Source organism: Zalophus californianus, chromosome 12 (genome assembly GCF_009762305.2).
Source record: "Zalophus californianus isolate mZalCal1 chromosome 12, mZalCal1.pri.v2, whole genome shotgun sequence".
NCBI classification, from domain to species: Eukaryota; Metazoa; Chordata; class Mammalia; order Carnivora; family Otariidae; genus Zalophus; species Zalophus californianus.
In genome coordinates this window covers 83,924,716-83,937,105 of record NC_045606.1, presented here as the reverse complement: position 1 = coordinate 83,937,105, position 12,390 = coordinate 83,924,716, and the positions used below count along the sequence as shown (strand labels likewise).

At 41.2% G+C, this 12,390-nt stretch overlaps 1 protein-coding gene across 3 annotated transcripts in view; it reads left to right on the top strand.

Moving 5' to 3' along the window:
- UBE2H (ubiquitin conjugating enzyme E2 H) overlaps positions 1–12,390 on the top strand; it is a 108,228-nt gene that overhangs the window by 84,590 nt on the left and 11,248 nt on the right. The gene's annotated exons all lie outside the window — the stretch shown is intronic.

The following is a 12,390-nucleotide window of genomic DNA, read 5'->3' as shown; positions in this document are numbered from 1 at the left end:
TTCATGCCAACCTTTTTGTGCCACTAGATGATTTCCTGCCTTAGGGGTCACTGGGGTGCATGTCTCTATGTCCCAGCACTTCCTTATACAGCACCTTGTACCCATGTGTGGTGGAAGAATGGGAGGTGCACATAATAAACGGCTGCCAAGAGGTCCAAGAAGATTACTTGAGGCAGGGCTTAACCAGAGGTGACCTTTCTTACTGAACAATTGTGAGAAATCTTATTCCAGCCATAATCTGCAAGCCACCTTGCCAGACATGCCTGTACTAGGTGCAGGAGACTCACGGTGGAATGCTGGTCACCGGCAGTGCACGGTTAATCCTGTTTTTGTTTTGTTTTTTTCCTCCTGATTATCCCATTCAAAAATTATTTCCTCTGCCTGGAGTTACCTTCCTTGGTCTTTGTATGGCTGGGCACCTTCTTTTCTCACCTCAGACTTCTCTCAGAGAAGCCTCCTTTCCTAGATACTCCATGTAAAACAACATTCCTCCACACCATAGCACCCTGTTTAAAAACCTGTCTTTAAAACCAGCATTTATTGTTTATCTTGTCTTACTAGATTGTAAGCTCCACCAGAGCAGGGACTCGTGTGTGTGTGTGTGTGTGTGTGTGTGTGTGTGTGTGTGTGTGTGTACGTACATACACAGGTATACAAGTGCCTACAACAGTGCATGGTGTACAATAAGGGTTCAGATATTTGTTGAATTAATGACTGAATTAATGATGCCTAGTATTGTTAAACATGAGAATTTTAGGGATATGACAGCTTATAAGGAGATGGGGCAACAAGAAAGAACATATACTCTGAGGTTGGTTAAATGGATTCCTTTTAAGATTTTTTTTTGGTAAAAATGTCTCATGGCAGGCTGCCTGGAATAGCTGATGTAATGATTAATGATGTATTTTCTTAAACTGCATTCACATTTTAGAAATGTACATAACAAAATACTGTGAGCTCGTTGCAGTTACAGTAAATTGGACTTCAACTAATTCTTTTACTGTTGACCAGAAAAGCTTTGTGGAAGAGATTTTTGCTGATTCTCAAGTACTTCACATCTCAGAAACAGATTTTTAAAAATAACAGCTTATTGAATTATAATTCATATACATGAAATTCACCCATTTAAGGCATGTAATTTGATGGTTTTTAAAAGCAAACTGAGTTGTGTACAACCATTACCACATTTTCATCATAGAAGATTTTCTTCACCTAAAAAAAAAATCCCTTAGTTATCACCCCCTCATCCCCAACCCTAGGCAATGACTGATCTACTTTTTGTCTCTACAGATTTGCCTATTCTGGAATTTTCAATGATGGACTATATAATATGTGGTCTGTTGTGACTTGGTTTTTTTCAGTTCCTGTCATGTTTTCAAGATTCATCACGTTGTAGCATGAATCAGTACTTCATAACTTGTATGGCCAGATAATAGCGCATTTTACAGCTATCACATTTTTATCCATTCGTCAGTTGATGGACAGTTGGGTTGTTTCTACCTTTTGGCTGTTTTGAATAGTTTCTATGTGGACATATTTCATTTCTCTTGGGTGTCTACATAGGGGTAGAATTGCTGGGTGACATGGTAACTTTCTGGCCCACCATTTGAGGAACTGACAGACTTGTTTTCCAAAGTGGTTGTACCATTTTACTTTCCTACCAGTGGGTATATGAGGTTCAGAACAGACTTGAAAGCAGAAGCCCACATGACTTAAGATTTCTTAATTTTTAATTTTTTATTTTTTTAAAATAGATTGCATTTATTTATTTGACTAGAGAATCACATAGTGAGAGAGGGAACAGAAGCAGGGGGAGTGGGAGAGGGAGAAGCAGGCTTTCCGAGGAGCAGGGAGCCAGACACAGGGCTTGATCCCAGGATCCTGGGATCATGACCTGAGCTGAAGGCAGATGCTTAACAGCTGAGCCATCCAGGCGCCCCGACTAGATTTCTTAAGATTTCATCACATCTAGGGGCAGCTGAGTGGCTCAGTCATTAAGCCTTGGCTCAGGTCATGATCCTGGGGTCCTGGGATCGAGCCCTGCATCAGGGGCTCCCTGCCTAGCTGGAAGCCTGCTTCTCCCTCTCCCACTCCCCCTGCTTCTGTTCCCTCTCTCGTTTGTCTCTCTCTCTCTCTGTCAAATAAAAAATCTTAAAAGATTTCATCAAATCAATAAAATGTTAGGAAAGCATTGCTTTGTAAAGCACTTAGTATAACAAGGATTAAATCACATTGGTTAAAGTGAACTTTTATTTCCCTATTACATGTGTAGGAGTTATCATTCAGTGTTCCATAATATGTAAACATGGACAGCACTAACATTGTAGGTAAGTGCAGGAACCCAAGAAGTATTTTGAGAGTGTAGTCAGAAATATACTCATGGGCCACCTGGGCGGCTCAGTCAGTTAAGCGGCTGACTGTTGATCTCAGGGTCATGAGTTCAAGCCCTATATCCACGCTAAGTGTGGAGCCTACTTAAAATACACTCAGCATGGGAGAACTGTTTTTGACATTTTGCTGAAACCCAAACTCTACTACTAAAGAATATTCATTTTTTTCATGGAAAGTTTTAGAACAGGTAATTGATATAAAAGTACACAAATGGTTGGTACAGATGACCTTGAAGTTTCTTTTTTTCTTTTTTTAAATATTTTTATTTATTTGAGAGAGAGAGAACAGAGGGAGAGTAGCGGGGAGAAGCAGACTCCCGTGGAGCAGGGAGCCCAATGTGGGACTCGATCCTAGGACCCAGCCATCATGACCTGAGCCCAGAGGCAGTCTCTGAACAGACTGAGCCACCCAGGTGCCCCTGACATTGGAGTTTCTTTTGGACTTCCCTGATCCTGAGATCAAAACTGAATTTTTATTGCAAACTGCTAAAGCCTCTGGCATTGAAGGTTAATCTATAATTGGTGAATTTATTGGAGTCATTCAGTTACCTGCTGTGATTCTTGAGAATCTTAGTTCAGAGGACAAAAAACCTAATTTAATATAAAACAACTATTAGGAGAAAGTTGACGTGTTAACGCAAATACTCAACTGAAAACCAAAAGGCTTAGCCTGACAACCAAAACTTGTTTCAACACCTCTACTATATAATATAGTAAGGAGCAGGGAGTTACTTGTGAAATTTCCTGCAATTAACTTTGCCCCAAGGCATGTACTGTGCAATGGATATACATAGTTTTAGTATAGCAGCAATTCCCAGTTGAAACTTCAGATTTATACTTACATAACCTGCTATTGATCAGTGTTCCTGTGCTGAGCAGCTTTAGTCCTCTAGTCCCCTGACTCATTGCTTCTATTCTCATTTTGTTTTCCTTTGCCAAGTGTCCATGTAGTTTGTTCATTTAGAAACTTAGAATTGGTATGATTGTAGTGTAGTCACCCAGTAATTTTCAGTTTTTTATTATTTAACCTTGCAAGAGAGCTAATTATAGTCGGTAATATGGTTAGTTTTATAAAGATGCTTGTCGTCATATGAAATTACTGAGTTTGAAGTTGTTACTCTTGTGACATTAAAAGGAAAGTAGCAGATGCCATCTCAAAATTGATTTATTTTCATTTCCTGTATGATAGCATCTTTTTCTTTCTTTTCTCTCCTCTTCTTTTCTTTCTCTTTTTTAGCATCCCTTCCTGCTCTTCCCAGACAGCAATGATAAAAGCTCTGGAAAACTTAAAATGCAGCCAAGGGGATTAGTTTCAGAAACAACTGTAATTTTAAAGATTGATGGAAGGAAAGTTCATTAATCCACAGGTAGCTTTTTAAGCGCCCTTACTGTTTTCCAGTTTCCCTTTTTACTTCCACATATATTTTACCCACACTTGGCCTCTCTCCCTACCCCTCTCGGAAGCTCTGGTACTTCCACTGCAATACAGCTTTCGTTTCTCTCCCACCCTTCTGGGCCATGCATCCTTGACCTTGACCCTATAAATTGTGTTTTTTTCCAATTTAATTTTACTCATTTTTCAACTGACTTGGTAGATCACTTACTTTGTGAATTAAGTTGTGGACAAGTAAGGTTGAAAACAATTTTCTTATAAAATTGGGCAGTTTACACTTTTATTCTTTCTTACCATTAGGGTTGCTAGCCAATGGACTGGATACTCCTTTTATTTTGCTGGTGAGAAAAATCAACATTTGGGAAATTGCTGCCCCTCGAATGAAGTTGACTACAACAAAAGGAGAATGCTTCAGGGACTAGGCATTTAGAAAAATTTTAAACCATAAATTTATTTAATAGTACTATATTGTGGGCCTAATGAATTTAAGCTTTCTCATGTTGGAAATCATTTACTCCATCCCTCTTTTCAGTCAGGTAGCCTGTGAATCTTTCCAAACAATTAAAATTCTGGCTGAAGGTAACCCTGTCTTAAAATAATGCTCTATGTTCCCCTAGAGTTTGCTAACTATATTCCTAACCATTCTAGTGTAGTTACACAGACAAGAGATACATGTATCTATCTGCATGGATGATTGATCCACCAACAACTACCATCTGAGAACAGGCTTAAGAATTCAGTATCGATCCATGCATGTTGGAATCATAAACGTCATCTTGCCTTTGGAAAAGCTGGATGTCATTATGAGTCTCCTAGACAGAGGCCAGGTGGAGCAGTTTCTCTTCAGCACTGGGGGAAATGTCAGCTGTAGGAAATAAAGATAACATGCTGAGTTTGGGATTTGGTGGCTTCCACAGTATTTAGCTAGCTCCATGGTCCACCTCCTCTGTCCGTCGGCTTGGAGATCTGCAGATGTGGTGTTGGTATGTGGCCCAAGAGTTTAATTAACTGTACACAGAAAAACAGGGTCGTCTTAGGTTAAACAACTTAATGGAAACTCATTAAAGACACCACATTCACGTTCACTGGTGGTCAGCATGATGATCCCAGAGCAGTACGGGCTTTGTTGATGGTGGGATGTGAGCCAGGCTGTGGCCTGGAAAGACAGCCACAGCTGTGTTCTACCTTCTTTGCACTGTAGTTTCAGGGCTCAGTTGTGAGGGTATGGATGTGTTTTTCTCTTCACTTGCTTGTGATCACTGTGTATAGGCGAAGTCTTTGCCAGGTGTGGCCACTTACTTGTAATTGCATGAAGTATCTTTTTTCTAATGTTAAAGACAAACTAAATTATTGTCTAGTAATTAAAGACTTTAGAGTACCAGCTAGCTCATTGTACATTAACTGCCCTTATTTCTGGAAAGTTAATAACAAATCCTATTCCTGTGTTTTAGCTGGCAGTCTTTGGAGGTAAGCAGGGTCATACCAGGTCTGAATTACAATGAACGGCCTCTAAAGAGCATCTGAGTGAGGCAGGGGTGTGTGAGACCAGCAAGGCAACAAGGGAATGGCTTTCGGGGGAACAGGAGCCTGTTTTCTTCCTTCTCATCTCTGTGCAGCATTCATTCTGCTCTGCAGACCTCTACAGGTGAAGTATTTCAGGGGAGGGACCTGCAGTGCATGGGAGAAGTTTTCTAAGTCTGGCGGAGTGCTTTAACATGTTCCATGTTCTGTAACTACACACCTCTGATTGGTGGCGTGGTGATCTGGCACTTAGCGGAATGGATCTGGTATTCCTCCAGGTTTTAGTGCCCTGTGTCTTTGACCTTGCCCTTTCCGACATAGAACAAAAATGCCTGTGTTTACCTTGTAATGCTACCCCTAGTGAGGTTAAGTCTATCAGTCATACTGCAAAAATTCTTTGAGTGTTTACTAATTCTTATTAATTCCTCCTAATTGCACTCCATTTTTTTTTAAAGGTGTGAGGAGGGAGTTGTGTTTGTTTTTTGCTTGCACGACCCCCTTCATAAGATCTTACTCTGTCTTTTAAAAGATACCCATGGGGGATGCTTGGGTGTCTCAGTCAATTAAGCATTTGACTCTTGATCGCGGCTTAGGTCTTGATTCAGGGTTGCGAGTTCAAGCCCCACGTTGGTCTCCACACTGGGCATGGAGCCTCTCATCGACTAACCTGAGAACATTTATGAATCTGATGAATTCAGACCTCTTACATATTTTTTCCACACAGAAACAACAGAAGACCCTCTCAAGCAGTTGGATACATTCTTGAATTTATCCTCCAGCAGATTGGTGGCTTGATATATTATTCCATTAGCAGTGTGTCAGCCTTCAGTAAACTAAATATGGTGTGGCAAGCCCTGTGGCCAGCTGCTTCTGTGCCACAGGACCACAGGAAGTCTTTGTGGGGGTCTGCTATGGGATTAAGCTTTCCTCATTGAAGTTGGATTCCAGTTAGTTTAGAGAATGTTATTTTTAAATTTCAAAGCCATTTCTTCTTGCAAGTCCACCTACCTATATGAGGGCATTCCTCCTGACCAGCTCTTTTGAAGTTTTCTGCAAGAAGTCTGTCACCTTTTAGGGCCCCTGCTTACCAAGTCCTTCACACAGAACGACTGCTTGGTCACATGAAATGCCATTCCTCAGGTTGAAGAAATAAAGGTTTCTGACTCCTCCTCGTTTGTGAGGGTAGAATTTCACTTTTTTTTAGTGTTCACAGACTGTAAACAGGAGAAATTGAAAAATCCATTATTATTCCAACTTCTGAGGAGCTAGTAAAAGAGTGGAAAAGTAAACATCTGTTAGTTAACCGAAATTATTAACTGAAGGAAATCTGGAAAATTTATTTGCCATTTCAATCTTACAAAAATTTGACTACATGTATATTCACATGTATTTTTTAATATATCTAATAGATACCTCCTCCCCCTCCCAAAAAGAAAAAGTTGAATGAAAAGGAATTTTATGGTTGGTTTTATTTTGAATACATATTGTAAATGTATGACTTCGCATTTCATGATGGATTAATTACAGTTGCGGGTTTTGAAAGGTCAACAGCTGATTTTTCTCTCCTAAATCAAGGATATGAATAACATGGTTGAAATTCTCAAGTGATCCCAACTATTTAGCCATTAGCTTCAACCATAATGGCCGGAAGTCCACAGAGAAGATCTGTGTAAGTCCTAGAGAATCATTAGTTCTAGTCCACTAGAATAAAAAATTTGTGATTTTTTTTTTCTCTATCTTTTTACCTAATTATGAGTAGTAGGACTTTTATTTTCTTCCTCTCAGCCCTGCTCCCTGTTGGATTATGGAACAGGTAAATACCTTGAGTTGTGGCTGGCACAGTGAATCTCAACTTGAGAAGCCAGGGGTCCTCCATCATAGGGGAGCGGGCCAGTGAACTCTAAGTTTGTTTGGGTAGCATGCTTCTGGAATATGAAGAGTTTTGAAGGAAAACAAGAGGAACTTGCTCTTGATGGGAAATGACCTGAGCAATTGTTTAAGGAAGCTTTATCTGATTGCAGAGGCAAGAGTGTGGAGCCTGGAAGTCCAGGCCCTGATCTGAGGTGGAATGGTACATTGGGCTTGGTGTAGTTACATGCCAGGGAAGACAGAAAAGGAACTAGAGACGTTTTGTTAGGACAAGTAGTGAGTCTGGGGGCGCCTGAGTGGCTCAGTTAGTTAGGCGGCTGCCTTCGGCTCAGGTCGTGGTCCCAGGGTCCTGGGATCGAGTCCCGCGTCGGCCTCCTGCTCGGCGGGGAGTCTGCTTCTCCCTCTCCCACTCCCCCAGCTTGTGTTCGCTCTCTCGCTGTGTCTCTCTGTCAAATAAGGAAATAAAATCTTAAAAAAACAAAAGAAAACCAAGTAGTGAGTCTGGAAAACCAACGGAGTACATGGAATAAAGGAGAAAGCCTAATCAAAGTCCTTCCAGAGCTTTGAAGCCTAGGGACAAGGATGTTGGAGTCTACCTAGATATTAGGAGAAAAGATCAGGTTTTCAGGGAAATAATATGTCAAATTCGGTAAGACCAGAAATACAGAGGACCAATTAGAAAGATTTGGTAGTTATCAACATAGACTTGGTTCTTTTAAAATTGCAAATGAGCTTCCCAGAGTAAGAGTAAATGAAGCTCCTGCTTACATTATGAACACCACAGAATTCACACTGCTGTGCAGGTGAATGTCTTGCCAAGCAAGTTTTTCTGTATGTTATTTGGCTTTAAAAGGAAGGAACCCAGGGCATTGGGGCATTTGGGGGAGTGGGATAGGTGGCCTTTGAGGAGAGGAGCAGTGGCTTTGATGACTCAGCCCCTAGCCATGACTGTACTGTGTGATGGTGGTAGTTTCTAAGTTACAGCATTTTGGGTGTTAAATCTGAAAAACAGATAAATATTATGCAAGTTAAAGTCTCTGGGGTGACTGCCTGCCTGGTAATTACAGTTCTTGGTGGGGCAGGCCACGTCAGGCTCTGGGCATCCATAGGGCTTTAACCTGAAGGTAACAGCATGCTTTACCAAAATTCCCACTTAAACGTTCACAGGAAACAGAGGAAGAAGAAATAACTTATGGTCAGTGGTTTGTAAACAGCCAAGAATAAACCACGATCTGTGATTCATCCCCTCCTGTGTTTTTTCCTTTAAGCCATGTACCATCTTTTTGTGAGTCACCTGGAGTAGTTGGTGCTTTTTTTTTTTCCCCAGTGTGACTCATTTTAATTAACATGTGTTCTTTGAGGTATACAGGTAGCTGAAATTTCTACTCGAAGAAGGTGGCATTTTTTTTTGAATATTTGAGTCTAGTCCTTTGCCATATGAAGCCTATTTTATAGTCCTTTTTAGTAATGTGTAAATTCTTCCTTGTAAGGAACTGCAGTATTATACTTCTCTTTTTTGCAGATGAAGAAATTGAGACGTAGAGAGGAAGAGACCTGCCCAAGGTCAAAGAGCAAGTCAGTGGAAGGCCTGAGATTAGACTTGTGGTCTTCTAGGTTTCCCATCTGTTGTTTACCACTTTTGCTGGAAACCGTTCAGTCTAATGGAATTTGCTCTGCCCAATGTCTACAACAGTGTGTTAGGTGATATCTCCCACTGCCTCCTACACTCTAAAGCAGCCTGATAATGCCCCTTGAAAATGGATCCACTTTCTCCTACCTTTAGTTTGCAATACCTCCAACCTGGAGGAAGTGAGGGTGACAGCAGAGTGCAGGAAGGCATGCTGAAGGGCTCGGGGAGTGGCTCCACTACACACTCCTGGCAGCTTAGTTGAGAGCCCTGAGCATTTTCAGAGAACCCGCAGGCAAGTAGCCCTCTTCCCGTTTGTTCTGGGGGTAGGGGTGTATAGGGTAGGTAGCATTTCCTGGCTGTGCAGTTCTACACACACATGGGTGCCTGGGTGCCAGTCTGTCCTAAGCCAGAGTCCATGGGGTAGGTAATGAGGCCTCAGCATGCAGGGTTTGAAAAAACTCCACAGGTAATTCTGATGGACAAACAGTGAGGATCTAGACTTGCTAAGAACCATTGCTCTGGACTGAAGGGGGTAAATGGTGCTGCTTTTGATGAGAGATCACTATGATTTTGAGTGTTCTAAAAATTAAATATGAATATAAATTATTAGTTTAAGTGCCTAAACTGAGGAATGAGTGTTGTAATGTTGTTAATATTAATATTGTAAGATCAGGCTGAAGAATCAGGCTTAATGGACTGCATTTTTGTAAGTGCTGATTTAGTCCAAAGCAAAAGTAAGAGCTGTTTGCTCATCATAAACCATACTTCTCAGGGATCTTTGGACTTCCTTTAAAAATTAAGGCAGTCAGTAATGGAACCAGCTGACTATAATCTCGAGATTGGGTTATTCTGTGTGTCTGGTTCTCCCTTTCAAAAAGTGGAAGATTAATATTTTTTAAGACTTTTGAACTGAGATGTTGATATTTTATTACTATTATTAATAATTCTAGGAGAAATTATGCCATTTCATAATGGATTTTTCCAAAGGCGAATATCTATTTCACTTCCGGTTTACAGTTTAGGTTTCTTCTTCTTTTTTGTTTTATTTATTTATTTATTTGAGAGAGAGAGAGAGTGTGGGAGCATGAGTAGGGGAAGGGGCACAGGAAGAGGGAGAATCAGACTCCCCGCTGAGGGGGGAGCCCAACATGGGGCTCTGATCCCAGGACCCTGAGATCATGACGTGAGCCGAAGGCAGATGCTTAACTGAGTGAGCCACCCAGGTGCCCAGTTTAAGTTTCTTCTGTCAACATTTATCTTGAAAGAAGATTTTTATCTGCAACTTTTTTTTTTAAGCATTTTTTTTTAAGATTTTATTTATTTGACAGATAGCAGATAGAGCAGGAACACAAGCAGGGGGAGTGGGAGAGGGAGAAGCAGGCTTTCCGCTGAGCAGGGAGCCCAATGCGGGGCTCGATCCCAGGATCCTGGGATCATGACCCGAGCTGAAGGTGGATGTTTAACGACTGAGCCACCCAGGCGCCCCTTATCTGCAACTTTTGAGAGATGTTTCCTTGGAGAGGACCCTCTCAGTAGTAATCACTCTGTTAGCCACTCTCAGGGCTGTAAGTTAACCGCTTTACAGATGGCCATAGCAGGGGCACCTGGCTGGCTCAGTTAGTTAAGCATCTGCCTTCTGCTCAGGTCATGATCTCAGGGTCCTGGGATCAAGCCCTACGTTGGGCTCCCTGCTCGGCGGGGAGTCTGCCTCTCCCTCCCCCACCCCCCCGCTCATTCTCTGTCTCTCTTTCAAATAAATAAAATCTAAAAATAAAAAATAAAATAAAATGGCCATAGCCACGACATCCTGGTCTTCAAATGCTACCTTCTTTGCCCAGAACTGGGCTGTGTACTTTTCCTTTTCTGCTCTTCTGTTTTACAGGTGTGACTCAGCACATGCATAACATGGATCAGAAGTGTGTTAATGCAAGAAGAGAGACATAGGAAGGTAGAACAAATTATTGAGGGTTCTTTTACTTGTTGGGAACGAATACCTAGACAGAGCCACTTATTGGCAGCTTAAAAACTTAAAAGTAGTGGGGAAAGGGTATAAAAATCCCTCTTTGGAATACAGAAAACACCTGCTTATAAAACATCTCATCTGCCATATTTCTCAGGTCCTGAAGCACTTATTCACATTACTTAAAGAGACTAAAATCTATACTTTGGGGTGTGTGTGTGTGTGTGTGTGTGTGTGTGTGTGTGTGTGTGTGTGTGTGTTTTAAAGGTTTTTGTTGCTTGATAGGAATATTCCTCTGCTAATGTTTTTGAGTAGCACCTGGAATGCTGAAATGACAGGAGAACTCCAGGTCACTACGTGTGGGTATCTGTGAACAGCCATGGGCTACTTTTCTGTGGTTTAGCTACTTGAAAGCAACACATAGTCTCTGCGAAGTATCAGACAGTTCAGCCACAGAAATCCCTTAACATTCTCTGCTTAGAGATCATTCTATTGGCCTTAAACTTGTGAGAAAGGAAGACTTTTGGGGGGCGGGGGAGGTGGCCATCTCTGAAGATAATGCAATTTCAATGCCAAGATGTAGGTAGCTTGTGCCTTCATGAAAATTTAGACAGTGCTCATTTCATCTGTTGACAGAGGCAGCATGGTGGATAAGCCCAGGATTGAAACCCAGCTCCTTGGACGAGTTACCTAACCTCTCTGTGCCTCAGTTTCCCCCATATGCCAAATGGAGATGGTAATGGTACCTAGCTCGTTGGCTGTAGTGAAACTGAGTGTACATGTAAAGTGCTTACAGGGGCCTGGCTTGTAGTGAGGGCTTTGTAAGCGTACACTGTCACTGCTCTATTCCTGTTGCTGTAATTATTAGTGTTAATTAACTCTTGTTAACTCTTCTCTGCTCCCGGATCAGGTTGAGTTTGTAAAACTTCCACATCCTTGTTTTTTTTCTTCTGAATTTATTTACCTTGATTTTTTAGACTTAGGTTTTATGTAAATATTTCAAACATGGGAAACTAGAAAGGACATATTCATAGGAAAATGCTATTTTTAAAGGTAAAAAAAAGCGAAGTGTCCTTTGGTGTGTGAAAAGTAGAAATCACAAGCATATTACCTTGAGATAATATGGATCATCTTATGTGCATGTACTGTACATAGTTGTAATTCTAGAGAACATACCATTTTGTAGACTTTATCCCCCAACATTAGAGTATAAGTATTTTAACTATTCTTTAGCCTTTGAGTAGTTTTAAGTTGTTTTTACCATGAATAATTACTGGTTTGTTGAATATGTTGCTTCCTTCCTGGGATCGAGCCCCGCATCGGGCTCTCTGCTCGGCGGGAAGCCTGCTTCTCCCTCTCCCACTCGCCCTGCTTGTGTTCCCTCTCTCGCTGTCTGTCAAATAAATGAATAAAATCTTAAAAAAAAAAAAACTGTAAGTAAAACAGCAGTGAAAATCTTACAGCAGGTGATTGGGGTTATCTTGGAAGATTATTTTTGTTTCGCTTTTTTGATTAGGAATCTCTGCATTTATTTCCTGGTACATGGGAATCTTAATATAGCATGATTCTTTGGGAAGTTAGCCTTATGAAGGTGAAATGGCTCCTATCCATGTAATACCACCAAGTC